The 6,000-nt window shown below is 45.8% G+C and overlaps 1 long non-coding RNA gene across 2 annotated transcripts in view; it reads left to right on the top strand.

Annotated features, from left to right (window-relative positions):
• Positions 1-863: 863 nt before the first annotated feature.
• The window catches only part of LOC104006009 (uncharacterized), a 52,277-nt gene continuing 47,140 nt past the window's right edge, over positions 864-6,000 (top strand). The window contains exon 1 of one of the 2 annotated variants that reach the window (XR_010156497.1): positions 864-1,341. This is a non-coding gene — a long non-coding RNA (uncharacterized LOC104006009). The remainder of the gene's footprint in view (positions 1,342-6,000) is intronic. The other variant, XR_002943515.3, reaches the window with a different exon arrangement.

Genomic DNA, 6,000 nt, shown 5'->3' with positions numbered 1-6,000 from the left:
CTGACTCAGCCTCCCATGTAGATGGGATTACAGGTGTGTGCCACAACGCCTGGCTAATTTTTTTTTTTTTAAGACGGAGTCTCGCTCTGTCATCCAGGCTGGAGGCTGGATCGTGCAATGGCACGATCTTGGCTCATTGCACCCTCTGCCTCCTGGATTCAAGTGATTCTCCTGCCACAGCCTCCTGAGTAGCTGGGATTACAGGTGCCCGCCACCATGCCCAGCTAATTTTTGTATTTTTAGCAGAGACAGGGTTTCACCATGTTGATCAGGATGGTCTCGAACTCTTGACCTCAGGTGATCCAACTGCCTTGGCCTCCGAAAGTGCTGGGATTATAGGCATGAGCCACCATGCCCAGCCAGAGTTGGTGCAGTTTCTTAAGTCCTCTGAGTCTCTACTTTCTGGACTGCTAAAAAGAAGTCGATGGCCCTATCCTCTTAGACCAGTGGATCAAATAGAATAACGCAGAACATTGCTTGACAGCATGACTGTGCCCAGCTCATAGGAGGTATTTGCTCCCCTCCTCTTTAGCTTTCAAGCATAATAAACCTTTGGACTTTCCCTCTATCACTCCATCCATTCAAAGATAATTTCTTGTTTCAATATATCCTGAAGGCATATGTTTCTTTGGTCTCGGCTGAGAACCAATTTTTTTTTTGTTTTTTTTTGAGACAGAGTCTCGCTCTGTTGCCCAAGCTGGAGTTTAGTGGTGCGATCTTGACTCACTGCAACCTCTGCCTCCTGGGTTCAAGCAATTCTCCCGCCTCAGCCTCCTGAGTAGCTGGGATTACAGGCGAGTGCCACCACACCCAGCTGATTTTTGTATTTTTAGTAGAGATGGGGTTTCACTATGTTGGCTAGGCTGGTCTTGAACTCCTGACCTCATGATCCACCCCCCTCGGCTTCCCAAAGTGCTGGGATTACAGGCATGAGCCACCGCTCCTGGCCTGGCTGAGAACCAATTCTAAGCCACCACACAGAGTTGCAAAACCATAAAACAATTAGCAATAACTCTGCTATCAAACAGTTAATTACCAGGGAGTGTAAATACGTGCTCAAGGCTCCAACTTACAGACTAATAGGAGTTTTGAAGCCTGCCGTTTTTTGAAGGCTTATACAAAATAGTTTCCTGCAAACTCAAGTGGCTGGGAAGCCCAGCTGAAGGTTACTTCTACCCCAAGGCCACGTCAGCAGAAAGTGGCCAACAGGACTTGGGCCTGAAAAAGCTCAGACTGAATTTTAGGAGTGACATCTGAAACTGCTGGTTTCTCACAAGGAATAAAAGCTGTCTGGGAAGCTGGAGAAGCAGCTTGCTGTCTGGAGCAGGGACTTGCAAATGGGTAAGTAGATATCTGAGGAGATTAAGAGCCCAGTGTCAGCCGGGTGCAGTGGGTCACTCCTGTAATCCCAGCACTTTGGGAGGCCAAGGTAGGCAGATCACTTGAGGTCAGGAATTCAAGACTAGCCTGGCCAACCTGGTGAAACCCTGTCTCTACTAAAAACATAAAAAGATTAGCTGGGTGTGGTTGGTGGCACGTGACTATAGTCCCAGCTTTTTGAGAGGCTCAGGCAGGAGAATTGCTTGAACCCAGGAGGGGGATGCAATGAGCCAAGACTGTGTCACTGCACTCCAGCCTGGGCGACAGAGTAATACTCTGTCTCAAAAAAAAAGAGTGAGTACAATATTGATTGGGGTGGTCTTCAGGCATGGAGCTCAGATGTTCTGTTTTTCAAACTGTGGCCCAACACATGACCACGGTAGAAGTCAACAAGTCTGAGTTCTTGGAACTGTCTTAACATGCTGACTGGTTGGATTGCAGGGCCTTTGGTTCTTCATTTCTCTGCCAACTAAGATTTTCCAGATCATCAGTAGGAATACTGGAAGCACCCTCTTTCCTGCTTTGACTGAGATAAGTCACCAAGGAATCTTTGGATTTCCCCAACATGAAACATTTTAATCAAACCTGAAGAGAAATCGAGATGTTTGAGAGATTAAAAGAGGACTTAAGATGACTTGGTTCCGTTCAATTTCTCTTAAGGGTCAACTCTTAATCATAAAGCAAATATGTTGGTATTTTGTAATATATTAGTCTTACGTAATTTCTCCAGACTTCCAACCTTTAAGAAGAAGGATTGAATATAAATTAAATGGTTTCTATTTACTCTAACTCAATAATACAGAGTTTGACTAGAAAGTAATCAAAGTGACTTTTAGAATAAACACTCCAGGCTGGGCGCGGTGGCTCACGCCTGTAATCCCAGCACTTTGGGAGGCTGAGGCAGGCAGATCACCTGAGGTCAGGAATTTGAGACCAGCCTGGCCAACATGGTGAGACCCAGTCTCTACTAAAAATACAAAAATTAGCCAGGTGTGGTGGCACTTGCCTGTAATCCCAGCTACTCAGGAGGCTGAGGCAGGGGAATCGCTTGAACCCAGGAGGCGGAGGTTGCAGTGAGCCGAGATGGTGCCACACTCCAACCTGGGTGACAGAGCGAGACTCCATCTCCAAAAAAAAAAAGAATAAACACTTCAAAACTCTCATAATAGAGCAAGTAATGGCTTTGGAGTGGATACCTTCAGAGCATATGTACCAATCTGGAAAGTTGTTATAGCTCAAAACACATTCTGCAGCCCCCTCCATCAAGATTGCCTTCAAGGCTAATTTACAACACACAAGTGAAAATCTACTTTTGAGTCCACATAGAGTTATGTGGCTTGTCTACTCTATATTAATCCCCAGATTTGGCCACAGATGGTTTGTGTCTATTTCTAAAAATCAAATCTACCTCCAAAGGACGAAGATTTATCATTCCCCCAAAGACATACGGAAATTTAAAAATGCAATGCAGGCTCTGAAGGTAATTCTCAAGCACCGTTGCTAAAGTGTGAATAATAGAAGCATTGTTTGAAAGCCAAGGTTTCCCAGGTGGTGATTTTGAAGACTACATACCTCATTTGTATGCACTGGGTCACAAAATGCCAGACCTAGAAGAGGCCTTGAAGACAGGAGCAGGGACAAGGGGGACAGGATCCTTAGACTTTGTGTCCCAGGTCCCTCACTCTCCTCATCCTCATCCCAGTCTTGCATCAACATTTTCTAGCACAATTTAAGCTGCCTCCCTCCACCCCATCCCATTCATGGCTTTGTTAAGAGCATCAGTCATGTTATTTTACATCACATCTCATGAATGTGGTTCTAAACAATGATAATAGGAGTTAAAAGAGAAAACCAGCTTGAGGCCGGGCACGGTGGCTCACGCCTGTAATCCCAGCACTTTGGGAGGCCAAGGCAGGCGGATCACGAGGTCAGGAGATCAAGACCATCCTGGCTAACACGGTGAAACCCCGTCTCTAGTAAAAATACAAAACATTAGCCGAGCAAGGTGGCAGGCGCCTGTAGTCCCAGCTACTCGGGAGGCTGAGGCAGGAGAATGGCGTGAATCCCCAGGTGGCAGAGCCTGCAGTGAGCCGAGATCATGCCACTGCACTTCAACCTGGGCGACAGCGAGACTCCGTCTCAAAAAAAAAAAAAAAACCAGCTTGAGGCTTATGTTGGATTTAGTGCCTTCCACAGCCTAGTAAGATGCTCAATAATGTTGATAAAATGAACTGGACTTGAGATGTGATACTAGGAAATATATTTTAGCTATGGAATATATCATCACTGTTATCAGTGCCAGTGTTCACCACTGCATTGCAGACTGTGGTGGGAATTACAAATGCCGTGCTATTAAACCACCTCAGATAGATGTCTGTTGAATTTTTTTAAAGCTTCAACTACTTCTGGTATTGATTTTCCCGAATAAGGGGCTATTATCAAGAACTGTAAAGTACTCTGTTCAGTAGATAACCATTAAAATCCAATCCCTGCCAAGTCACAGAGAGAAGAGATGGGAAAATGTGCTTTGTCAGAGGCTGGCGGAAGTCAGCTGCAGGAAGAATTTGGGGGCAAACCTTAGGAAGAGCTCAAGTTATCAAAAGCAAAATCGCCAGCCTCATGCAACAGTGAATTGGCCATCCTAGAGTATTCCAATAGAGGTCAGATGACCCCTCTTTGGGAGATGGTGTCTATAGAGGGGCTTCTACAATAAGTTACAGAGCTCTTTGGTCCCCCTCAGAGGTTGAGTTTTTAGGATTCTATAACATGGATTGCAAGATAAGAATCTATATAATAGAGACATCAACAGATTCCTTGACTAAATCATTATCCTCTTTTATTCTGTTTTGATAGAACAATTTTTCTTTAGCTTCTTTCTTTCCTTCCTTCCTTCTTTTTTTTTTTTTTTTTTTTTTTTTGAGACAGGGTCTTGCTCTGTTGTCCAGGCTGGAGTGCAGTGGCACAATCTTGGTTCACTGCAACCTCTGCCTCCCAGGTTCAAGCAATTCTCATGCCTCAGCCCCCCAAGTAGCTAAACTGCAGACACATGCCACCAATCCCAGCTAATTTTTGAATATTTTGTAGAGATGGGGTTTCACCAATTGGCCAGGCTGGTCTCGAACTCCTGACCTCAGGTGATCTGCCTGCCTTGGCCTCCCACAGTGTTGGGATTACAGGCATAAGCCACTGCACCCGGTAGCTTTTTTTTCAATCAAAACTCTAATCCCGTTCACTAAAAGGAATCTTTCTGATTAGCCAAGTGAGGTATTGACTTCATACCCACTTCCCAAGTCAATCAGAACAGTCTTTGCCTTTTCATCAGGATTTCTAAACAGCAATAGACATTCATAGGGAAGGAAATGAGCATCTTGCTAAATCTTCACAAATACTCTGATAAGCAAAAATTCAGGTCCATGTTATACAAACAAGGAAACTGTGGGTGAGGGAGGTCTCAAGATCTCACAGCTTGCAAAAGCTAGAGTGGGCACTCCTGTGCAGGTCAGCATGGTTCCAGAACACATGCTCTTTCCGTTATACCAGGATGTCCCCTGTGTCCACATGTGTGTATAAACACTGCACTGAGTCACCCAATCCACGTATTGTTATTTCAGTTTTTAGATGCATCGACACTCTTCACAATATGATTCTTTTTTATTTTTTATTTTTTTGAGACAGAATTTCGCCCCTGTTGCCCAGGCTGAAGTGCAATGGTGTAATCTCAGCTCACTGCAACCTCCTCTTCTCAGGTTCGATTGATTCTCCTGCCTCAGCCTCCCGAGTAGCTGGGATTACAGGCATGCGCCACCATGCCCAGTTAATTTTTGTATTTTTAGTAGAGACGGGGTTTCACCTTGCTGATCAGGCTGGTCTGAAACTGCTGACCTCATGTGATCCACCCGTCTCAGTCTCCCAAAGTGGTGGGATTACAGGCATGAGCCACTGAGCCGGGCACACGATACGATTCTATGTTAGCCATGAAAGGTCATCTAGTGGTAGCATTGTGCCGAGCACGGCCCTGGGAGCTTACTGTAACAAACTCGTGGTTCCCTAGCAGTAGGTACTGTTGTCATCTCCATTTCTGAGATTAAAAACAGGCTGGGCCAGGCGCGGTGGCTCACGCCTGTAATCCTAGCACTTTGGGAGGCCAAGGCAGGTGGATCGACTGAGCTCAGGAGTTTGACACCAGCCTGGGCAACATGGTGAAACCCCATCTCTACTAAAATACGAAAAATTTGCCAGGCGTGCCAGCATGCGCCTGTAATCCCAGCTGCTTGGGAGGCTGAGACAGGAGAATTGCTTGAACCTGGGAGGCGGAGGTTGCTGTGAGCCGAGATCTTGCCACTGCACTCCAGCCTGGGTGACAGAGCGAGATTCCATCTAAAAAAACAAAAACAACAACAACAAAAAAACCTGAGGCTTAGGGAGTTTAAGTGGCTTGTACAAGTCACATGGCTAGTAAGTAGTAAAAAGAGGGTTTGAGCCAGGTACAATGGCTCACACCTGTAATCTCAACACTTTGGGCGGCCAAGGCGGGAGACTGCTTGAACCCAGGCTGTGTTAGTGCCACTGCACTCCAGGCTGGGTGACAGGGCAAGAGCCTGTCTCAAACAAAACAAAACA

Source organism: Pan troglodytes, chromosome 3, assembly GCF_028858775.2.
Source record: "Pan troglodytes isolate AG18354 chromosome 3, NHGRI_mPanTro3-v2.0_pri, whole genome shotgun sequence".
NCBI lineage: Eukaryota > Metazoa > Chordata > Mammalia > Primates > Hominidae > Pan > Pan troglodytes.
The sequence above is the reverse complement of the archived record's forward strand: the minus strand, read 5'-3'. Positions and strand labels throughout refer to the sequence as shown.